The following is a 25,882-nucleotide window of genomic DNA, read 5'->3' on the forward strand; positions in this document are numbered from 1 at the left end:
AAACGGAAACAGGTGCCATAGTGAAGACAGAAAATAAGAGGCATAGCTATGGGACAAGTCTTAACCCTTTAACAGTAATGAAATCCCCAAAACTATAATTTCCATGAACAACTTTTAACAATTTCTTAATATATTTATATTTATTGAGTGTATCTTATTCTCAAAAATTAACTATCTACCAATTTAAAAGACTGCTAAAAGAAAAAATTACCATTTGGAAGTTTTTGTTTAAAAGAATTTTTGTAATTTTTGATATGTAAAAGAATATGTCTTGAATAAAACTGCACAAAATTTAAAATAGCAAAAACAATGAATGAAAAAACCAAAAATTAAAAATCACGCACATAAAATACAAAAACATTTATTTCTTCATTTTTTGTTTTGTTTTTATTTTATTTGTCTTTGGCTTTGCTTGACCCTATTGTTGGTCAATGGGTTAAGCGAAAGGCCAGTCAATTGTTGTAGGTCAAACAAAAAGTGGAACAACAACAATAGCAACAGCAGCAGCAACAACAACAACAACAACAATAAGAACAAGAACAACAATACGAGTATTTGTGCTATTTAAAATTTGCTTTACCAAACGTCAAGTGGTCGACAACAGCATCCAGGCAAAGTGGCACTTAGTGAAGCTTAAGCTCAGCATCAGCCCCCAGTGCTAGAGGGAGGGAGAAAGCCCCCATCCAAATCCAAAGTTTCAGTTCCAGTGCCAACCTCGGTGGCAGCACCCACACACACAAACAAACGCCCACTTACTTACTACTATATAGCCTCAGTTTAGGCCAAGTTCTCCCAGTTACCAACAAAACGGGTGGTTTATGTGTGCCAGGCCAGAAACATATACCAAAGCTGTGTGTTTGGGTGTGTGTGTAAGTGCGTTCAATGGAAAAGGGAGCTGAAGACTGAACGGACGTAACTTGACTGGGCCTATTGACCATAAATTATTAATGATTACTAGCCCAAATTACAGTTAACTCACTTATTTGCTCATTCGCAAATGAAGGCCAATTGTTGTTGCTGTTGCTGCTGCTGCTCCTCTCCAGTTTCTCATTTCCATCTCCAGTTAAAATCTCATTTATTTTTACCACAAAACTGTGGACCTAGATTGCGTATAGGCCCTCTTCCTAATTGTGTATCCGGTTATGTTTAAATATTTATTTTGATTGCTGAAATCTCAAAAATGTTGCTGTTGTTGTTGCTTTTGTCATCTGATTTAGAATTCATAACTTTGTTACTTTCTTTACATTTCACATAATTTAAGTAAGAAGAAAAACTCTCCCAAAAAGTAAAAAGGAAAAAAAAACAAAACAAAAAGTCGAAATTGAAACTCAATGTTGCCATTTATTGGGATTCAAAAAAAAAAAAAAAATTTTTGAATACTTACATTTGCTTGATTGTTTCCATTGAGTCATTGCCGGTAATTTGATAAGTTTGATTATAATTTGTCTATATTTGAATGTGCAAATTAGCCACAGGTATTGACTTGAGTAAGTCAATTTCATTTCACATGGATTTCTTCAATTGATAAGCATAAATAAAACCAATCAATTGAATCTGTTTGATTTTTTCTATTAGAATGATTTCTCGCTTAAAGTTTACTTATAAATGACATAAATCAAATACTGAGACAGTATTTAATATCATTATTAAGTTTGATATTCATAATTTTCAATTCCTTGTTCAAACAAAATCTTCAATATTTCAAGTTATTTGTTGTCAAAATTTGTCTACGGGATAGTTTCAGACTTCACATACTTTTCGATATTTTACAATAATAAGTAATAAAGTAAATTCCTGTCAAATCTACAGATACCATCTGAGGAGCTATTTTTGAACACAGAATATGCACTCATTGGGAAAATTTTCTGATGATATACATATGCCTGAACTGTATACATTCATACGTAGCATTGAATTAAGAGCGTGTTGACGGCAAACTATTGAAGAACTATTGAAAAGTATTTAAGCGCAAGTAGATGTCTGGGTCCATGGATTAAATGGGTCGAAGTATCCCATATCTTTGTATGTATGTATGTATGTAGAAGATGCCAGCGACAACTGCCACACAAAAACAAATCGTAAGAAGTACAAAAAGAAGAGTAGACAAAAGCGAGAATTCTTTCTAAAGCACTTAAAAGCCCAAAAGCGTAGAGAGAGATTCATAGACACACACACACATATACTGAAACTCACACCCATACACACACATACATATATACATACAGATATAAGTTTCGCTGAAAAGAGGATAAACTGCATTTTTATCTTTAAACACACTTCAAGTGCCAGAAGCGCAGTGTAGGCGTATCTGCCTCACAGGCACGAAAAGCAAACACACAAATGCATGGTTACGACTGTGTGTGTATGTCAGTGGGCTCGCTGCAGGTGGGGTTGGTTTTGCTTTTGTTCTCAGCCATGTCCTTGTTATTATTATGATTATTATTCAAGTCATCAACGACGGCTATAAAGCAAGTTTTTTGAAGGAGCCTTGTCGCACTTAAAGCAGAAAAAAAACCAGAAAAATCAGAAAACTCGCAATAAGATGCGCAGCCAACGATGATGAAGCGCCGTTAAGTATGCAACACGAAAAATGTCAGCAGAAACCCCAACACTAGGCACCTGATTTCTGCCTATTAAATTTATCTGCACGAATTGTAAGATTCTAGTTTTTTCGTCTCTCTCCCTCTATGAAAATTTGCAGCGTTAATCACCTCTGGTTGAGGGTCTAGCCCGGTTTTTCTTTCCCTTTTTTCTTTTTTTTTTAATAAAAATGTGGCAAACTATTTGCGATATTACGCGAATTGGCGATAAACGTTTGCCAAAACCGTTCACTAAAGACATTATGCGATAAGCCTCAAGGTAACGCGACATTGGCAAGACTTACACGGCGTATTTTTCTTTCTCTCTTTTCGCATTCTTTATTTTTATGTAAGTAAAGTTGTTGGGCAATTTATTTCCAACGTTCAGTTTGAGGGTAAATTATTTCAATCTCAGTTGTGGGAGTGAAAAAGTAAGACGGCAGCAAAAAAATTAATTTTTTAAAACGCACACCAAAAAAAAAAAAAAACCGTAGAGAAACATAGTCTGCAAGGGTATGTGTGTTGGTAAGGAGAAACGCCGCCAGAAAATGGTATGGTTAAAGCCACATTTAAGCTAGGGTGAAAAGGAATCGGGCTGGCTGCGCGTTGACACTGATTTTGACGCATTGCTCCCAAAGGATGTGACCCAAAAAGTCAGTGCGGCAAATGAGCACATGTAGATGAAGATGAAAAAGCAAAAGGCACAAAAGAAGTTAGTGGTGGGTTATATAAAGGATAGTCATCCAGTCGGTGTCTGCAAAAAAGTCGGCTAAATGCTGAACATATCCAAGAATAAAAATTATGACTTAAAAAAAGACTTGTCTCTGTCTGTGTGGTGGGGCGTTAGCTATAATGGGTAAAAAAGGTGCAAAGGCATTTCTTCAGCCTTTTATTTTTAATTTGCGCCGAAAATTGTTGACAAAGCCTTACAGATGCAAAGAGGTATGGAAATCAAAAACCAAAACTAAAAGTATTTCAATACGCAAATTACCCCAATTAAAGAATGCAATCAAAAAGTTTACCTTGAATTTTTTGGTGTAAATGAAAGATATCCATAATGTTCGTTGAGGTAGTTAAATGCACATATATGTATGTAAGTCTTTGAATATATTTTTTACGCCTAGATTTAAGTATAAATATGTGGGGCTTTTTCAATTTCATTCTATCTTTTAAATGGCTGCGAGTGGTTCTGCTGAAATAAGTGTAAAAGGAAAAGAACGCAAAAAGCATGTCAGTTTCATGCTCGCGGCTGCACTTAACATTATTTCAGCTGCAGTAGCAGCAGCAGCAACAACAGCCCACTTCTTTTGTGACAACAACAACACCAGCACCAACAAAAAACAACAACATGAAAGCCTTGTCACAATGCAGCCACTGATACATAACGCATACGCAGTGTTGAACAAGCAAAGTCAGGTCACGCTTAAATATTTAATGAAGCGCCTAATGCTCACCCATCTTCCATTACAGTTTTACCCACTTACCAGTCACCCTCAGCTTACCTTATCCATAGGCACCCACTAGCCTCTTAGGCGGTCTTAATTGCTGTGTTATGGTCCTGTATACTGGCTCTGGTCAAATATTTAAAACAATTTTTTTTTCCTTTTTGCCTAATGCAAAAAATATTTTATTGTAGCCGGTCCAAAGACTCATAAATTTAAATACAGCAATAACAAGAGAGAGAGAAAAAGAGAGAGGAAGCGCGTGGTGAGGGAGATTTCGGGGTGCAGAAAGGTCGAACTGAGAGGTACAAAATGTTTGCGGCGTTTTTCTGGGCTCAGGCATGCGGTTGTCCCAGGCATGTGCAGCATTTAAAGCAGCGGTTCGCATACAAAGAGAAATTAAAGGAACCATTTGCCATACAATTTTTGGCTACCCAATGAAAAAGTCAACCATTTGCAGCACACAGTGATGCTAATCCAGCCATAAATACAAGAGGATATATCTTTAAAAAAACCTTTACGAATTGGTCAATTTTAATATATATTATGTCTGTTTTTGTGAACATATTGATCTATGATTAATAATAATCACCATTAATTACTATTTCAATATATTAATATTGATATGGCGATTGATTAATATTATTAAAGATAATCTATTTCCTTAACAATGGTATTAATATACAATGTGTTGGCCATTTTAAATTATTCTTTGATTATAGTTATATATCAATCAGTCCACTTAAAGTTTTTTCAGGTCAAGAGCAAGAAGCCGTTGCTGCTTCTTTTTATATACCTTAAGTAAAATCACTTTGAATAGACTGAAATAGAAGACTGAAGAGAAGAAGAAACTGATATAAGTCCTAGTCAGCATTGCTAAAACGCTCAAATTACATTTAGGGTGACGACAAAGCATTAAAACATTTCCACAAAGTTATTGGGGAACATTCCTTTCACACTGGTCGACACCTGCTTAACATTTAAAGTGAACAATGAAGTATTCCCGAGCAGAGCCTCGAGTCCCCATTCTATGGGCTGTGGAATTTACTTATTTACATCCAAGGTGTTTTGTGTGGTGTATCGCGGCTTGCCTACAAATTACCCATCCCTCCACACACGAACATAGCCAAACTGAGAGAAATACACCCACATCACATACAAACACACACACAGACACACATACAACCTTGCGGCGCTTGCATGGTAAACCATGCACTTCTGCGGTCCATTGCGCCCGATAAACTTGCAAAAGTAACGAAATTCAGTCAGCATGTTGACCATGGCGATTTCCAATGTCCATTACCCCTTATCCGTAACCAGTTGGCTAGTGGCTGGCAACTACAATTACTCCCATTTGCTACCCACATGAGGCCATAATTTTTTAAAACGCCAAATGAGCAGTCATCTATTGACCATGATGCTTGGCATTTGCCATGTGTCCCCTCTTTCTTCCTCATCACACTAAAATTTTCAATATCAAAGTTCCATACAAGAAAACGAAAAATTGTCCTTTCTTCGCTAGAAAAAGTTTAAAAGCATATATAAGATGTTAAGGAAAGCAAAAAACTAAAAAAACTAAAAGGAGTTGAACGACAATCAAATGGTGCACAGAATTTTAGTTTAAAGTCAAAGGAAATATTATATAGTTAAAGTATTTGAGCCTTGGACTATTAGAGCCAGAATGAACTTTATTAAAATAGGACCAGATCTGAGATAGCTACCTTTGCAAGGACAATACGATTGAACTGGCTTCCCATCGATCTCCTCTAGTCTCGCGCAAAACGTGCAGTCAATTTCATTGGCCACCATATTATTCTTGATCATAGTACATCCTGTTTTCGGGGACCACTGGCAGCAAAGTGAAGATATTTGTCCTGTTGAGGTAATATAATCATTAAAAATCTTAGCACACTGCAATAAGGTGGATATAACACACGTTGAATGAAAAAGCCTCTGGGTAAGCATTGTAAGAGATACGGCGGGGTAACCGAATCCCCGGTGTGATTTGCAATTGCCGTTTGATCGGAGTCAAACATGCAATTGTAACCAGTTTGGCTTATTTTGCAACCTCTGTTCGCCTCACAAGTATCGCACAACATTCCTGAGATATCGGGTGGGTCTGCTAAATCAAAATCATTAGCTTGGCTTGTAGACAGCAAGTAAATGGGCAAAATTGTTACACAAACAACCAGATTCATTTGAATATATAAAATTTAGTTTTATAATATATTGATTTTATTCAGTTATTCAATAAAGTCAATGCTTAGAATGTCTATTGGAATCCTCAATATTTTCAAAAGTTAGTGTTAGATTTAGTTGTGATTATTTTAAGCATTTAGTATATCCCTAGCTCTCTATATAAAACATAGTTGATATGCAACATTCTGATTGTGAGTTTCATTTGATTTCATCGCACGATTTTCTTCGATTTGATGAGCAGACTTTTGTGGCTATTAACCCTTTTTTCCTTTCTCCTTTTTTTGTGTTTTTTGACAAGCTCCAGTCAACAATTGTTGCACAAATAAAATAAAATTGGGCTAGGCTTTATTTCAATTGTAAATATTGTCACGAGCATGCACACACACACATAGACACAAAAATATACATACATACATAGATGGAAATAAATAGCAGTCACAATTTACCTACAGGCATACGCAGTTTGAATATAAAACCAGAGGGCCGGGGCTAACTTCGACCGCGTCAAAGTTTGTATACCCTTGCAACATTTTTGGTAACTCTTTCCTTACCTATAGCCATCAAAAGTGGAAAAACGTTTAAGCTAAAAAGGCTAATGTTTGCGAAAGAACGGCCTACATAGGAAATAACGGAGTTATTGATGAAAGTCACTGTTTTCCACCGATCGTTCTTATGGGAGCTATATGATATAGTTACCCGATCCTTATCAAATTTGGCACAATCATTAACAGATATATTAAACTAACAAATGTTTAATTTGAAAGCAATCGCGTCAAAAGTAACGAAGTTATTCACCAAAGTCACTGTTTTCGAAAGATCGTTCCTATGGGAGCTATATGATATAGTCACCCGATCTTGATCAAATTTGGCATAGTCGTTTATATGTGTAATTAACTCACCAATATTGAAATTCACGACAATCGCTCAGAAAATAACGAAGTTATTAAGAAAAGTCACTGTTCGTGACTTTGCCATTTGTATGGGAGCTATATGATATAGTGATCCGATCCGGCTGAATCCGAGATATACAACGCCTGCAGTATATACAAGCCTACATGCAAAATTTCAGCTCTGTAGCTCTTACGGTCTAGGAGGAGTTTGCGTTGATCCAGACGGACGGACGGACGGACGGACGGACATGGCTATTTGAACTCGTCTCGTCGAGCTGATCAAGAATATATATACTTTATATGGTCGGAGATGCTTCCTTCTATGCGTTGCACACTTTTGACCAAAATTAATATACCCTTTTTGCAAGGGTATAAAAAAGAGAAACTCAAACAAAAAGAGTGGAGAAATGGGAAGAATACCAAACCACAATCGACACCATTATCAATTACACTCACAGCAGGACATGGCGGCCATAGAATGGAGAAAGAGAAAGGAGAAACAAAAACGAAAATACGCATCAAATTGCAATTTACATCAAAACCATTTCCACCCACACAAGATACATACATACAGACATACACCCACACACATATATGAGTGTTAGAGTTGCAAATAAAATTCATTCATATGCATAATGAAGCATTACACTGGGCAAGAAAGCGGCCCAATGTGCTGGGGACAACAATGTTTCGAAATAAACAAACAATTGTTGGGGCCCAGCGAACAGAGACAACTTTTCAGGGATTGTGGGAGGCTAGGCAGTAGCTAGCGGGTACCAGGGGATGTGACTCTTATCTCTGGAGAGTCGGCCAGCGAAAATCCACGCCCTGTATGTAAATTATTAGCCAGGCAATTTTTTTTTTTTTTTGGCATCTCCTGGAGTTCTAGAGTATTTCATTGTAACCAAAAGCAAAAAAAAAAAGACAGAAACCCAAACATAAGCAGAATAAAGAGCATTATGCATAAGGCAGTGAGAGATACAGGGCAGAGACAGAAAAAGAGAAAAAGTAATAAAGAGAGAAATTTCTCGTGTTGTAGACATTCGCCATGTGCCCAAAGTAAAACGCCCTTTTGCCGCTTTATTTGCAGGCAAGTATGTAGTGATGTGTTTTTGAAGTCTAAACTAAAAGCATAATATGTTAGAGAGACTATTTGTAAATATTTTTAATACAATTAAAACTAAAAGTCAAATGAAATCAATTAAACCATTTCAATAGATTTTCAATTGACAAAAAAACATTGCCTACTTATAGGCTCACCCACAGAGCAGAGTTGAAAATTGGTAAAAGAGTAAACTAAATGTGAGAGAAAAATCTTCATTTGTAGCTTTGTAGCTTTGTAGCTCACAGCATGCGCATAGAGCCTGCCACAAAGAGAGCCGGAGAATGCGAGAGAGCAAAAGGACACACGGACTACGCGGCAACAATTCAGAGTCCCAGCATCTAACAGAAGCAGCGGCAGCATCTCAGCAGAAGCAGCCACAGCAGCAGCAGCTGCCTCAATTGCCGAAAAAAAACTCTGGTCAGCATCAGTAGTTGCCTCAGAGCCCGCGGGTTGAAGAAATCGTACGCATCGAGCGAGTTCCCAAAAAGTGTCGCGTGTAGCTAAAAAAGCAAAAGAAAAAAAAAACAGAAAGAAAAATAAAGCAAATCGAGAAAAATAATAATACTAAAAGAAAGAAGAAAAAACAAACAGCAAATTAAATACAAAAACGATTAAAGACATCACACATTTTAGGCAATAAAATCCTTAAAATATTGTGTAAATGACAAATTGCAGACAAATGGGCCAAGTAAAACAAAATCCAATCAAATTGCTGCTGCTGCTGCTTTTGCGGCTCAGTCCCATAGCCGTGCTCGTTTCTAGTCCGCTTTTCCAGTAGGGCGTGTGCTCTCTGTGTGCGTAAGTGTTTGTGTGTGTGTGTGTGTGCGAGTGTGTAGCGTGTGTGTGCCGCATGTGTGTGTCTCTGTGTGTGCCTCGGTGCTTTCGTATTAGCCTCAGTGTTTGAAATAAAAATCAGAATGATATATACATATAAATATAGAAATATGTGTATATAAATAATACAACTCGCAACTCAATGTCAGTAAACTGAAATATCAAGTGTTCAAAGTGCGTGAAAAAAATTCAATATATATATGAGATAAAAGTGTCGTGGCGTCTCCAGTTTCTATTTTGTTGATGCGATACATCGGTCAGCAGCGGCTGAGCTGTAATGTAAGTTTGAAACAACAAAAAATATCTCTTTCAGTTGCTGATTTTAACTGTTGCGCCAAAGAACGGCCTACGTTCAACGCCCTATTTAGACCTAAACAGAGTGGGCCAGACCAGTTGGGTAGAGGGAAGAGCTGGCATATATGTCAGTGTGTTAAGTACCTTTAAGTTTGTTATATTGGCCATATGGTTCATCTCAATGAAGGAAAGTGTTCATAGTTTTTGGAGTGCCAAACTTCCTTAGTAAAATTCAACTGTTATGTTTTTCTTTTAAGCCAAAAGTTGGCACCTCGAGTTAACTTGTTTAAGTTTAGTAAACTTGATACATATGAGAAGATCTTTTAAGTGTCATCACTTAGCTAAGAAACTTAGCAACAAATAGCAAACCAAACCAAAGGAATATTTTATTTATTTTGGAGGGCGGTCTCTTCAAACCCTAATCCGTTCCTGTCGTTTCTCCGTCTATCTCATATGACAAAGCTGCAGAGTTAGAGTACAGGCGCTTTTGTATTTATTTTCTCATTTTATGATTACCTCAAACGGTTTTCGTCCGTCGTTGTGCTCTAATGAATATACTCCGACCTGATATTCCAGTTGCCAGCAGCTCTCAGTTTTCTCTCAACCCCCAAACCCCCTGCCCTCTGCTAGTTAAGCAAGCTTTGCCTCGTTTTCTAACACATTGCCCCAGTCAGACAGACTTTTTCGTTTTGTCGTCTCGTCGTTGCTTTGCCAGTTTGTCGCTTTTCATTTCCCTTTTCCCACTCCGCCTTGCTTTTGCCTTTAGCTTTCGTTTTGGGTTTTCTTTTTTTACTTTCGTGTGCGTTTTGTTGTTATTGTTTTAACGTAAATTCCCACTTGTTTAGTTGCCTTTGTCTTGACACACTTGCTTATGGCTGTGTGTGTGTGTGTGTGTGTGTGTGTGTTGCCAATGCCAACATTGTTGTTGTTGCTGTTGTCCTGTTTTTTTTTTCCATCTACATCTTGTCGTCGTCTTTTTCTTCTTCTTAGTCGTCTTCGTCTTCCTCTGTCTTGTGCTGCTGTTGTTGTGCAAATATTTGCCTTTTTTGAAGTTGATTTTCGGTCTTCGTCTGAGCGCCTTTTGTTGCCAGTTCAACTTTTGCTCCATTCTCATGCTTTCCATCGTCTTATCGTCAAGTTCTCAATATGCTGATGAATCGTTGCTAAATTGAATATCGAGTGTTTATTTATATTGGACAGCATCACGCCGCCATCTCCTCAGTTTTCGTAAATAATTTGAAATTGATGTATTATCTTGCAATGGCAACGTAAACCAATTGGCTATTCAATCTTCACTATTCTCACTACATTTTGCTTCCCGCCTCATTCAAGTCACTTAAACAGTTTGTCAAGAGCAAACAGAAACGGTTCAGTTGCAAGTTGCATGATGCCAGAGACAAAAACAAATGATTAAGTAAACAATTTCAGTTTAAAGAAGACAATAGCTATCACTCTCTTTCTTTCTTCCTCTTTCTTTCTATATCTATTTAGAGCACTTTTTGTTAAAGCAATATTTTGAACTCAGTGCGAAAGTTTGTCAAACGTTATTTATAATGTAGTTGAAGGAAAATCTGTCAGCTAATAGCGATTCGATTGCGGTTTGCCATGAAATTATTTTGTCGCTTGCCATCAAAATTTATAGCATACTTTTCGGCTCACAAGAAAAGCGTTACCAACGAGAAATTTAATTTTCTGTGCAGCCACAAACCAGAGACTGACACAGACAGTCAGTTGGTTGTTCCTTATTTCCGGATTTCTCTAGTGACAAGGCCCTCTCACTAAATATTTAAGCCAAGTCATTAGTTTTGGGATTCAGCAACTGGCAGAGTATTTTCCCATTTCCCCCATGAAGCAGAGACTTCGGCGACGTGATGTTGCATTAAGTGCAGTCTCCCACTCAACTTAAAGCCGATTGCATTATGCTCCATTTCTGTACGAGAATTGTACAGAGATACAGCACGAGTTATAGCATATAGATGGCAAAGGAAAGAAACCGAGATGAAGAGAAAGAGACAAGATAGCGAGGGAGAAAAGTTGTACTTAGCTGACCCGCAGAGTCGAGACAGTGCCTAAAAAAGCATTCAGCTGTCTCCCTTTATACTGCACACACACACAGACCCATTGAGCTACCATTTGTTGTAGTTGTTGATGGACATTTGCTGGCAGCAGCTCTTTTTTTTTGAATGTGTGTCTTTTCTTTTTTGTTGCCTTCGTCTGCCTTTTTATGCGCCACAAATGAAAATGCAGACAGACAACGGGCGCCAACCGAGTCTGAGGATGACGTCGCATTGCTCGGAAACAATGAAACCGTCTAAACCCCAACGTACTGAGTTCGTTGGCAACAGAGTCTTTCGTGCTGGCGCTGCTCGTATTGCGGATGCTGCTGCCACGCCCCTTTTCACTAGAACATGCATTTAAATTATGACTTCATACAAAAAGATACATAAATAATAATAATAATAATAATAGCAAAAACAAACCAACTTTGGTTTTAATTCATAATTATTTTTATGTCAGCGCACTCATTAAGAGTTTCAGTTGTTGCCGTTACTTTGCATTTTTATTTTCATTTTGTTTTACCAGGACCATGGTCCTTTTCCATTTATATTCTTTATGTCTTTCCGCCTCTACCCTCGTCACTGTTTCTGTCTGGCTGTCATTTGCATTTCACATTTGGTTTCGTTGGGTTTAGCATTTCAAATTTTTCAACTGCACATAGAGTTTGGCTCTGGACACCGAACATTTCATGCTTGGTTGTACATTTTTGTGACTTCTAATTGGTATTTTCCACAGTTTTCAGTTTCCACATTTCAGAAGGTATACCGTTGTACGGCAAAATGTTAATTAAGCGTAGACAAATATAATAAAAAATAAACAAAACAAGAGCAAAAGCCTCCTTCATAATCTTGCACATATGTATCTATGATTGGAAATTTTAGCCCAGGAAGCCAGTGGAACATAGAAACAAAATTAATTTTGACGTGCTCTAAATGATATGACTAATATGTCTACTACATCTCAAGGGATTTAATTTTTTTTAAGCTCAATTTCGATTTTCAATCAAATTCAATGGATGTAAGTCATATTTTTTGATAAGAGCTTAGAGATGAGAGATAAGAGTTAGGTTGTGAATAAATTGTCAGTGTTAAAGAAAATAAAAATTTCTTGATCCATGATACTTTTTGTTATCTTTATGAAAATGAATTTATAAAAAATTGCTATTAACATTATTTACAAGTGGAATTGTTTGCTAATTTAATAAAAAGTAAGCTATCCTGCCAATGATTTGGCCTTTGGAAACTGTTTCAATCTTTTTTTTTTTTCGGTTGGCAATTTGTCAAAAGGGTGTGGCCTCTCGTCTCTTACCAGCCAAGTTATGCCTGGCATACAAACACATATACAGTTAGACACACACAGATGGTACAAACACATACACAGTTAGACACACACAGATATAAAGCATAAATTATCATTGCCAACCAAAAATTGGAGTACGATAAATTGTCAGCAGGCTACAGCAACAGAAGGGAGAGAAGAGAATCTATAATTTAGACGAAAAATTTGCTTCCGCATGCGAATTGCGAATGCCTTTCCAATATAAATTGATTGCTATTAGATAGGGTCATAATCGTGCCAGACATTGAGATTCCGAAAAATACATATATACATTTGCATATATTTATGTAAGTATGTACATATGTATTAGTGTTTAAGTGTGTGCACTACACTAGATGGGAAGTTTGCCAATATGTATACGTATGTATGTGTTCAGAGGCAATGGTAATGGCTATAGCGACGAGAAATTTTGGCAAGGAAAACTTTGGTTAATTTCATTTACTCTTTTGCTTTTGATAATTGTTTATGTTGTTGGTATTTCTTTATAGCCATGCCAAAATTCAAGACTGCTAACTGGAATTGTTTCATAACCTATAACAACATCAACAACAACAACAAAGTGCTGCCAGCAACAAGAACAACAAAGAAATTAGTCCCTAATGCCAGGAATTTTTGAGACAAAAAACAAAAACCAAACAAATATGCCAAATACTCATGGAATTGTCATTAAGTGCTAAAAAGCTAAACTAAAAGATGTGGCAAATGCAACATTGATCGTATATACATACATTAACCACAAGAACTGCATCACCATCCAACGGAAAGAGCAGCATCCAACCAAAACCAACATCGAGTATAGTTCAAATACAACTCCCTCGAGTAGATTGAGTGCTGCTGTAAAGCAGCACAATAGCTGCCATTAAAATAGACGCCGCAGTGCAACAACAACGCTGCCGTCGTCATAATCAACGCCAGCGCCAGCATCATCCACATCATCGCCATCGTAGACGACGACGACGCAGTAGTAGCAGCACCGGCAATACCAACAGCAACACCAACAGCAACACAAATAGCAGCCAAAATCAGAGCCTGTTAGGCGTTGTGGGTGTGGCAACAAATTGTTGCCCTTTGCTGGCCAATCAACAGCGAATCGAAGATAGCGGCAGTGGCAACGACGACGACGGCGGCGGCGGCGGCGGCAGCGGTGGCAGCACAACTACATCAGCAACTATAAGCCAACAGCAACGAGTCCGACGACAACGCCGCTCTCAAGATCTGTCAAGATTTGTGGGCAATGCAACGTTTTATGCAGCAACGGTGAGTTTATTTAATAAAATAATATTTAATCTATTTCAAAAAAAATATAATAATAAACAGAGAATGAAAGGAATTAACATAAATCTGAGCCTGGCCTTTACCCTTAAGCTTTGGCCATTAGCTGTCAGGTTAATGCACCCAAAATGTTAATAAAACATACACCCACACACTCTCACACACAAAAGACGTAGATATACGTATATATATATGAATTTATGATAAGCACACTCGTGGGCATAACGACAGCCAAGCAGAGGGAGCAGAAGCAGGGGCCCGTAGGCAAGAGCATAGGCCTAGGCACTTTAAAGTTGGCAACGCATTGTGGCAAACTTTCAACGCGGGCGCGCCTTAAGTTGGGGTAATGAATTCCCAAGCACAAATACACACACAACTCACATACAGACAGATACACAGAGATGTCATTGTATGTGACAGTCATATAATTTCTAATGTTGCTGCTTTTATGACTGGCATGGAAAAAAACACCCACGGGTGCACCAACATAGCACGTGCCACAGGCACAGGCAACATCCATAGCCAGCCACAACAGCAACATCTCTGAGATATGTGGTGAATACATACACATACATGTTCATCTATGCCCATGTGTTTGCAAATTAAAATGCATAAAAGGATAACAGCCATACTGACAGACCGCATAGCAGTGCCCCAGCAATGGCGATGTTGCTATTACCATTGCTGTTGTCATTGCTGCTGCTGTTGTTGCTGCTTGTAGCGAAAATTACGCCGAGAGACATTGCAGCAATGGCTGACTGAACTGAACTGAAGCAAATTGTACTGCAGGGAAAATTGTGATTTTCGCGCGCTCATCAACGAGCCGCAGTGAAATAGAAATTGCACGTGTTGCTGCGGTGCTCTGAGACGAAAAGCAAAATGTCTGGTTTAATTTTAGCACCGGGGCCAAAACCTATGCCTTGACACTACGATGGCAGCAATAGCAACAACAACAACAACAACAACAACAAAAACCACAACAGCATTGCTTACTATTTAGACTCTCTCAAAATGTAAAATGTTACCAAATGCCATATAAAAATAGATGGCAAAGCTTGTGTTTGTGGTCTCGTTGTTGGGGCTACGTTGTTTGTGTGGTTTTCTACCAAAAACACAAAAAAAAAATAAAAAAAAAAAGGAAAATGAAAAACAAAATCATGCATAAAGTTCCATCATCAACATCTGAGTAATAAATTTTTAGATGATTCGAGCTTGAGTTTTGCCTTTCATAACAATACGAAAGAGTATATCTTTGTTTTGAACGAGTGCTCGAATGAAAGTTTATAGAAACTAATGGTGGTAACAATTGCTAAATTTGTATTTGACAATAGACCACATCTATATTCTTTCACTGTAGTTGTAGTTAAAGCAGTTCTGCTTTGACTTTGGTTTTGTTAGGTTATTATTATTATTCCCAATCAAGTTTAGTGCTATTGTCAATGACAGTGGTTGAGATGGCTTTCGGCTAGTTGCTGATTGCTGATTCCAGTCAACAAAAGTCAAAACACAAGTCGAGAAATTGATTCGATCAAATAGCCAAGGGCAAAGTGGAAGACAGCGTTTAAGCTATTGAGAGAGGGAGGGCTAAATGAAAATATGATAAGGAAACTATCACATGAGTGTGTGTGTCTATTTGCTTACTTATTCTGAACTAGTGTATTCGAAAAATGCGAGAAAACGTCCTTTTTGATATTTTCATCACCTTTTTGCATTAAGGATATTATTTAGGTTCTGGGATTAAATATGCTCCCTTACAGTTCACTTCACATGGCCCCATAACGAAATCCAATTTCCATATATGTATGTATGTATGTATCTACCTTCTCCCCGTCTCTCATATCTTTAGCAAAATGTCTCAATTTGTTATGCAATGTACTCGTAATTCATAACGCACTTTAGTGCTGTTGCAAAGCCAAAAATGTAATATGCTTTCGATAACATTTTGCTCGGGTGACAAATTTTCGTCGCTGGCATATGCGAGAGAGAGAGGGAGAAAACCGAAATAAGAAATAGAAAGAAAACAGGAAAACTTTTCCAAGCCGACCACCCAAAAAGAAAGAAAAATATCAAAGAAGCTAACTTCGGCTATGCCGAAGTTTATATACCCTTGCAGTATACTTGGCAATAATATTTTTCCTTTTTGAAATTTCTTTCCCTGCAACTCAATTCATCAATACACAAACAAAATATTATTTCTCTTTTTACCACAAGTTTTTCTTCTTCCATCATTTTCTAAGCAAAGCACGGCACGCATACACATACAGTTCATGTAGCGTTGCGTCTGTGTGTGTATGCGTGTGCTCTGTTGATTTGATGATGGCAGTAGTAGGCAGCAAGCAGCGCTGCCGGCAGCGTTTGAACCGATTTATATTGACTGTAACTTGTGTTCTATTTATCGGATCAGATTCAAATTTTGGGATCTGAGATTTTATATCTATTACTATCATATTGGTAAATTTCATGGGGATACTCCAATTTTTGCAAAAATGTTTCTTCTAGAGCTATATGATATAGTGGTCCGATCCCAAAGATTTTCATACTTTATCTCACCCGGGTAAAAAAAAGCTCCCAAAAAAAATTTCATCCCGATAGCTCTTAAGATGGCTGAGTAAAACGCGTACGCACCGACGGACAGACGGATAGACGGACATGGCTATATCGACTTAGCTTCTCATGCTGATCAAGAATATATATACTTTATGGGGTCGGAAACGTCTCCTTCTGTGCGTTACAAACATCTGACCAATTTTATAATACCCTCTGCAAGGGTATAAAAAGGGACAAAGTGTTAAATGTTGACATGTCATGACATTCCAAAGAGCAGCACAGCTACCAAGCATCTGGGCCAGGCTAACGAAACGAACTAACAACGCAGGAAGTTCAAGGAAGCAGAAGACGAAGATTGGTCAACAAAATGCAGAAGGGCATGAGAAGGAAAAAAAAGAAGAAAAAAAACAAAATTGTAGCGTACGAATGAGCGGCTTACGTGCTGACAGCTGACAGGCAAACCAATGAACTACGATATGACACATCCACCTCAGACTCATTCTCGTCCGCCTTCTTCAACTTCCTCTTCTTTTCCTCATCTCCTTTCCGTTTTGCCCTCTGTGTTTGTATATGTACATGTATGTGTAACATGAACTAATATTGTCAACGCAACATTCGACTTGTTATCCCTTCCGCTTGCCCGGCTTCATCTTCATTTTTGGCTTTGGCTTTTGGCTTCATCTTCGTTTTCGGTTCTTCGCTTTTTTTGCTCTGTTTAATTTCGTTTTGAACTCCTTGGCGGCCATGTTGTTTTTTTCCAATGTGTTTTTCTTATTTATCTCCCTTTCTCACTTACACATTTTGCCAGTTATTTGCAGAAATTTATTGAAATTGTTTGTCAAATTCCGTTTACTTCGTTTTTGCAATTTGTGCAAAAAACCGAGAGAAAAAAATATGTGTATATATCTGCTGCTTCTGACGAAAAGGACAATCCACCAGACATTAATTTTTCTTGTCCATCTCTTTGCTTTTCTTTTTAGTCTATTTCTTTTTTTGCTTGACTCTTTCGTTTGCAGTTAATGTGAGAACTGCTCTCATGTTGCCCATACAAAGTTATTTTATTTTAGAGCGTTAACGCTATCGAAATTTTCTTCCTTTTCCTTTTAGTTAAAAATTTCTAAGTGCTATAGCAACATAGAATCTGTTGTCCACTTACATTGACTTAAGACATCAATAATCCTTTATTTAAGTCAACTTTTTCAATTTGTATAGTCCTCTTTTCTCCCCCTCTCGCCTCATTACTTTTAGGTTTACTCAAGTGCTTTTTCTATACTAACATCAACTCATCTACAGACCAATTTCATCACTTAAAAGAATTCCATTGTACAAGTTGGCGAATTAAGTTTCATCTTCCGTTTCTTTTTCTGTTGTCAACTTAGGCAAATCAAAGCAAGAGTAAAAGTAGAGAATGAAAATTGCTCGATAACACACAAACACACATAAAGACAAGAGCTTTGGGTCATAATAGGCTCAAGACGTTTTCATTCAACACTTTTTGGGGCAGCCAAAATGACGCCAAAGGAGCATAGAATGAATGAAGCAGCAAAAAATAAGGGATTAATAGGCATACGCATGAAAGACAAAGCCGAAAATACCTAGGGAATGGCACAAAGGTCGGTAGACGTTTTGTGCTGGAATATTTATTTTCACGAATGTTTCGACAACAGACAACAGAGTAACGAAAAAGTAACTGAATTCCAGAAACAAGTCCAAATAAAAAATGTCAATTTGCCAAACGGTCGACAAAGGATTTTTTCTTTTTTTGCCTTCTCCTCTTTGTCATTTTATAAAGGTGCAAGTTTAAAATGTAGCCAACATCCAAATGGGAGTGTCAAAGTTACCACAGAAACCACCACCAACAGTGTAAAGTAATTTCCGAAATATTGCACACACACATACAGATATATAGAAAGCCAACCCCAAAAGAAAAACCACTTTAATTTCCTCGAGGCTCCGGGTCGGACTATGGCAACCCTTGTTATACGCTCACACACATACACAGACAGACAGACACACTCACACAGGGAGATACATTTATATGAAATATACAATATCTCGTCTCCCTTCACAGTTTTTGGTTTAGACAGCTAACAGTTAACTGCTCAACACAATGTTTCAATCGTAGCCATGGTCTGGCCGTCTGACGTCCATTTGCCGATTGCTATGATTTTTCCATTTCGTCCTAGTTTAAAATTTGTTTAATTTAAATGACTACGAGAAAAAGGGTTGCTTATGTATGATAGAAAGCAAATTCATGTAATGAGAGGGAAAATGACTGCACGTAGCTAAGCAAAGGCAAAACTTAATTCTACCAAATGAGAGAAGACCAACAAGTTTTTGAGCAAAAACGCCAAAGGCAGCTCAAAAGTTTCTATGTAAAGGCTGTTACAGCTAAAAACTTTTGACGAAATTGGTTTGCTCTACGTTTAAGATAAACTGTTTTCTCACTCTCTGTCTCTTTTTTACTTTGCCTTTCGGAAAACTATTGTAAAGAATTGTAATTGACAGGATAAGGCTGCCAAGTTGAAGTAACTATTAATAACTTGCCTATAAGAAAATGTTGTGAAAAAAACCCCAAAAATGTTTTATATTGAATATAGTGGAAATATCAATCAAAAGTTAAGTTGCTCAAAAGTTAATGACATAAATATCCAAACTTTAATTGGGCATTACGTGATCAATAAATGAAGAAAGCAATATATAAACAAAGAAAAAAGATATAGATAAAAAATTGTGTTTTTAATAAGCCAACTGATGGAAAATATTGTTGTCACTTTAAATTCTCAAAATGTCTCATTTTGATTTAAACATTCTTGAATTGCCCAATTTGGTTTTACATATATAGCCTTTCGTTGGCGTTGGATTTCGGTTCACTGACTGGAAGCATTGCAAATTCGCGCATGCAACATAATAAACTGTGGCAGCAAAACGTAAGAGAGGAGTACGGAGCATAACGGAGGAGGACCGCAGACCCGCAATCTCATGCCCAGAGGCTAGTCAACGAGTTCTGGTACATACATACCTTGTTGCTGCAGGGTTTGGGTCTGCGTTTAAAAACTAACTTCCTTCCGGTTTGTTAGGCGAACGAAACGAAACAGAAATTTGCCAAGCCAAGCCAAAGCAAGGCAAGTCAGGTTAACTCATGGCAGGGCATGGCAGAGCCACAAGGCAAAAGAAGCTGCCAAATGCAATGATACGAATGCGATTTTGCTAGTGGCGGAAGAGGTGTGTATTATACACACACTCACAGAGGAAAAGAGTGGAAGGCAGAGATTTAAGGCTTTGCTTGCTGACACTTTTTTCAAGTTGATGGCGCCACACACACACAACTTCGCCACACTAACACCCACACTTAGCTACAGACGTTACACTCTATTTGGCAACGACGCCAGGGCACGCATGTTACCCAACTCAAAATGCCGTAGCGGAAATTATTGAGAGAAAGAAGGCACAGCAAACAGGGAATACGAGAGAATATTACGGAGAGACAGTAAAAAATATTGTGTGAGGGTGAGATACAGAGCCAAAGAGAGAGAGAGAAGTAAAAGAAGGTGGCTGGGCGAGAAAAAGATTCGCATTTACACACATTAAAAATGCAAAAAGTCAACGACTGTGCAGGAAAAAAGCCACTGATGCTCTGTTGAGCATTATAATGCGAAAAATATATTCATACGATTACAATAAGAATCGAATAATATCTGCCGAGGCAACCATTCAGACTGAAGCCTGCATATATATGGGTGTGTGTGTGGATAAAAAAGGATTGGGTTAAGGGCATACGCAAACGGAAGCTGGTAACGGAGATTTTGACGTGGACAATACTCTATTTATATGTATGTATATCTGAGTAATAAAATCAATTTTACAAAAATTACATTTATGCACTTGTATATACATATATCATAGTTTAATCAGTTTTCAGTTGAATCCATGAAATTCATGGAATTTTGTTTTTCATTGCGATTAAAAATCTTAAAGAAATTCACAAATTCACTTATGGCTGTCACGATTCGATATCGAGTGGCCATAAATAACCTTTTGGTATAATAGTAAATTGTTCTCTGGTCGCTTGTATATTACGTTGTATATTACGCATACGCACCGTAGACTTAAATCGATTTATTGCCAGACATTTTGGATGTTTGTTGTTTAATTCTGAATTTTTCTGGATAATAACAAGCAAGCGCAAAAAAAATATATTTATGCCATTTCATTGGGGCATAATTTAACAAATCTATGCCCATCTGTTTGGGCTTAGGGCCAAAACCTTAATTTGAATTTAATTGAAGCTATGGTTGAGCAGACAGTAAGAGGGAGGGCAAGTTGTCGCAGTGGTAGGTGGTTTGGGATATTGTAACTGGCACATCCAATTAATGGAGCCACCGAAACTAGCGTTGAATGTGTGTCGAGTGCGTTGAACAGACTGTTAAATAAAATATGTAGAACCCTGAACAAGAGAGTCGAGTGTAGAGGATCTGGCCTTTTTTCCAGGGCTTGTTTGTTTGCTCTTCTCTCTCTCTCACTCTTTCCATTACTTTTCATAGACTTTTTTTTTTTTTTTTTGGTCTTTGCACATAAAATTGTTAAAAAAATGTTGTGTGTGTGCCACTTAAGCTTACATTTTCATTTGCCTGTTTGCACTTTCCTTCCCTCAATGATTTTTACCATTTACAATCATTTTTCCCTTCTTTTTTGTGGGTTTTTTGTTTTCTCTCCCATGAAATGGCGCATTAAATTAATTTTCAGCATGTTTGAAGTTTTTGACCCAAACACAGAGCAGAGTGGAGTAGAGAAGAGCAGACCAGATCAGAGCAGAGCATAAAATCTTGTTGTTTATGCCACTATGCCGCAGTCTGTGGTGCAATATGACAAAAGCCAAGTTGTTTGGCTTTGGCATTTTAGTGCCGCACCAAACTAAAGAAACAAAAAAATGAGAGAAGCAAAAGCAGGAGGTGAAGGAAATGGAAACGGAAAAATGAAAAGCCAGCAAGGCGAACGCAAGAAAATAGTAAAATGTCAGCGTAAAATTGTAATTTATGTGCATGTGTGTGATGAGGGGCTAGAGTTTTGCCTTTTATGTGCATTTTATTTCGCTGTTGCCTTTCGGTTCGGTCTTTGGTTGGGGTTTTTCGCTTTGGGGTTTTCGCTTTGGGTTTCGCTTTAGGTTTTACTTTGGGTTTCGCTTTCAGTACGTCCGCAAGCCCAGGCACCACACATCAATCAATTCATTGGCATTGCTTTGAGCATAAAAAAGATAAAAAACACGAAGCAAAGTCTTCACAACAGCAACAACAAATTTCCTAGCCATGGCCATAAAACTTTACCCCAAAACTACATCCCAACATACAAATACATATAACATATGAACGTATGTAAGATTATATGTATATGTATGTATGTATGTATATGGCAGCACCTTTTCAGCTTCTGTTGGCAATCAATATGTTCATGTTCTACGGTTGCCATCAAAGCCAATCCCTCTGGCATAATCAGGTTGAGTTCAGGGATACCAAGGATCTAAATAAAGTTTTCCCTTTTCTTTTGCCAAGAACAACAACATCAACAACAAAATGAAAGCGAATTAAATTTCTCTGCATAAATATTGTAAAAGTCTCCAAAAAGTCTGCTCAAAAGTTTTTTTTTTTTTGTTTCTCCAAACAGTTGCACAGACTTTAGTCTTTATGTCAATAAAAAAACTATTAATAACAAGAGCAGCTAGCTGGGCCCTCATTCACTTTGCAGTTATTAAGCAGCTAGAGTTGGCCATGTCCTGTTTTTCTTTTTTTTTTTGTTGTTCCTGGGTATAAAGGACAGAGACGAACGCGCCCCTAAATTTCGGTGGCGGGCCCATAAAAATTTATATAATTGAGCCGCGCTTGGGCTAGGCAGGAGGCGCCTCAGTTTCTACAGAAAAAAGGGATGCCAAATCACGACGTACAAAAAAAAATAAAAACAAAAACAAACAAAAAAGGACGAGTGTGCCCAGCCTCAAAAGAAAACGCAGTTCAGTTCATCTTAGCCTGCCTCCGACCATTCTGGCCATGTTTGACTTTCGCAAGCTGAAAAGATGAATAGGAGAGAAGGCCGAAGAAAAAAAAGTTTAAAGCAAATCAAAAACTTGGCGATAAGCACGAGTTGGGCTGACAGGCGCGCTGATTGGTATTTTCAGATTCTTCTTCTGCCTTTGCTACTTCTTTGTCTTCATTTTTAAGGGCAGACCATAAAATATTTCACATTTTCGGTAAGATATTCAAAAATTTGTACTATGTGTATGCTCTGTGGCAAATATGCTTGAAAGTATAAAATTTCTAGCATACTTTTTTGGGGCGAAAGATACTGAAAAAGTACCAACCAAAAACGAGATGAGTCTAAAAACTACATATATACAAATATGATATTCAGATCTTTAAGCATGGTGTGTATGTGTGTACACCAAACACACATATATATTTATACCTGCCTCTCTTAAGCTGGGTGAATGAATTAAGGCAGTGGTAAACACGTAATTAAGCTTGAAAACGTCTCAAGGATTAAACATTTTGCATGCCTTTTATGCTGTCATCAAATAACCGACACCGGAAAAACCGCCATTGCTCCAGCAGTATGTGTTCTCAGTCTACAATTTCGTCTCTCTCTCTCTCTCTCTCTCTCTCTCTCTCTCTCTCTCTCTCTCTCTCTCTCACTCTGTGTCTCTCTCTCCCTCTTGCTGTCTTTTTAATTCTCTTTCCTTCTTGCGGCACCCATTGGCAACAGCTGTCGCTTGCGTATAATGTTTATCATAAATAATTTTCCATCTACATTTTCGTCTATGTACACATACAACATCTAAAAGAAAGAAACATATACAAATAAATGAAGATTAATTTTCGATTTTACGCTAAAATAAAGTAAACAATGAAGCATATATAAATTTAAATTCTTACAATTGGTAACTAACACACATTAACTCATATGGGTGTGGTTTTTATACATCACACACACACACACACACACCCACACTCCCACAACACCTACACAAAGTTGCCATTGCCGCTGAGCCAAGAGGTAAATAAATACTTGAGCAATGACATGTCAACGTAAATAAATGATTAACTTGTCATTTGGATTGAATTGGATTGCCGTGAAGTGGAATCTGGAATTGGAGCTGACTCGAAAATCTTTGTGTGTGCTGTTCGTTTCTTGAGTGTCTTAAATATCCATTTATGTATGCGTACATAAGCGTACTTAAGTTGTCAGTTTGCATATTAGATGGAAATATGAGTATTTTTCAAAAATTGTCTTACTCGCACCTCCCATTATCCCCGCTGGCCACATCTAACGCAATCAAAGTTATGTCATACAGAAGTAAAAAAAAGAGAAAAACCTTTGCTAAAGTTCAATGCTAGCTACAAATATTCAATGTGACAGCAGCAATGAATGGGTCCCCATAAATCCCTCCTGTACATGTAAAGATAAAAAGCGAGAGCAAGAGAAAGAAAAACACCGAGACAGACAGACATAATATTTATGATGGCAAACAACTACTAAACACAGAAACAGAATCACAAGGAAAAAAAAAGAACGTCAAATGGCTACAAAAAAATACATAATCATAAAAAAAACAAAATCAAATGTCCTTCTAAGAACCAAGCAAGTAACAAGCAGCGGAAAAACAGAATACAAACCAGGCTAAGGGCCAATTTTTGTGCTATGTGCTACAAATACGATACATACATGACCTTTAATGACGCAGGACCAAATAAAAAAGAGTAGTTGTCATACTACATATATTTATATCTATCTGTATATAGCGTATATAGTGGGACGCTAGACAAATATATGCAAATTCAAATACAGATCCAAATCTGATTGAGTCTGAAATATTAAATTCTTAATCAGTATTAAATTCCATGCCTAGATCAATGTTCTAGACAAACTTTCATGAGTAGTTTTATGGCATTTGATTGTTGTTCGTGTTAGTTACTCTTAGCCACCTAAGATACATAAATTTCCAACAGCTGCACACCAAACAAATCACACAATAATGGAGCAAATGAATGAATGAATGACTTGGCTTAAATCGGTAAATGTTTGGCACCACAGCAATTAAATACACTGAGCAACAAGAAGTCGCTATGCATGACTAAGTTAAACAAAAATCCAAACAGCTATAAAACAAAACTAATTGCAATATAGGAAAGACTACATATAGAATAGAGACTTTCGACTTTCTCAAAAACAAAATTAGACTCTCTAGTTTAGTGTTAGTTAAACCTACCTGCCGGGATAAAAGAATTACGAGTTTTGCCAGTTGCGAATTTATTAGCGTAACATTTCCTGTTTCCACTTTCTGGACACTTTGCTGCTCACTCGGAGGAGTGTTAGATGGATGACGTTATTGGTGAATTATGCAGTTTACCGCTTTGCCTGATATATGGCAGATACGGTGCCAGCTATTTTAATTGAAAACCAAAATGACTTTTCCTGGCAAGTTTCGGGCGTGGTTGACTGGCTAGCTGGTTGGTTGGTTAGTTGGCCTGGCTGCCTAGATGGCTGGCTCTCTGTTGATGATATGCTAATCTATGCAGCTTTGGCATCAACCAAGTTGATTCATTGAAATTCTGCATAAAATTAAATGGCAGTCTCTAAGGCGCTTCTAAGGCTCTTATACATAGAATGTGTCAGAGTAAAAAATAAACAGTTTTGTCATATCAAATTATGCCCAGGTAAGCTCTGGCTTTCGACCGAAACCAAGCACTTCGTGCAGCTGCATTGTTTCGGAATTCAATTAAGATGGCTGATGCCAAAGACTTCTATCTAATTTTATGATAATTAACTTTTTGGAGTAGAAATTTTCCACATCGCATTTTGGTCAAGATAAATTTTGTTGGCGTAAGAATATAATGTTGAAAGTTAGCCGCAACTTTTGCCAGTATAGTAAGTTGCCTTCTGCTTGCATTCAACTTTGGCCCACTTAATTGGTTTTAAAACCAAAAGTCAATTTATGCACACAAACAAAAAAGTCAATCAATGATTGACTTGACCTCAGCTTAATTGGCTGTTTTTCCTTATTTTTTTTATTTTCAATTGGTTACTAAATGTAAGTGAAATGGATATTTCTAAATAGGAATCTAGAGATACCATTCAAGGGCTTCAAAAACAGGTCAGGTTTTTTTTATTTTCAATTGGTTACTAAATGTAAGTGAAATGGATATTTCTAAATAAGAATCTAGAGATACCATTCAAGGGCTTCAAAAACAGGTCAGGTGATATCAGATGCAAAGATAACTTAAGAGCAATCTATGAGTTCATTTGAAAGGCTGATCTTTTTATTTCAAACTAATT

The 25,882-nt window shown here is 37.4% G+C and overlaps 1 protein-coding gene and 1 long non-coding RNA gene across 2 annotated transcripts in view; one reads left to right on the forward strand and one right to left on the reverse strand.

Annotated features, from left to right (window-relative positions):
- Window positions 1–5,617: 5,617 nt before the first annotated feature.
- On the reverse strand, window positions 5,618–6,332 carry LOC111519375. The gene is made up of 2 exons (XR_006953756.1): window positions 5,958–6,332; window positions 5,618–5,895 (listed from the first exon to the last, which is right to left on the reverse strand). It is a non-coding gene; the product is annotated as an uncharacterized LOC111519375 (long non-coding RNA).
- A 2,825-nt stretch (window positions 6,333–9,157) lies between these two features.
- The window catches only part of LOC6649556 (acetylcholine receptor subunit alpha-like 1), a 60,833-nt gene continuing 44,108 nt past the window's right edge, over window positions 9,158–25,882 (forward strand). Inside the window, exons 1-2 of the mRNA XM_002072368.4 lie at window positions 9,158–9,328; window positions 13,228–13,996. The gene's annotated coding sequence lies outside the window, so the exon portion shown is untranslated. The remainder of the gene's footprint in view (window positions 9,329–13,227; window positions 13,997–25,882) is intronic.

This window comes from Drosophila willistoni, chromosome 3R, assembly GCF_018902025.1.
Source record: "Drosophila willistoni isolate 14030-0811.24 chromosome 3R, UCI_dwil_1.1, whole genome shotgun sequence".
NCBI lineage: Eukaryota > Metazoa > Arthropoda > Insecta > Diptera > Drosophilidae > Drosophila > Drosophila willistoni.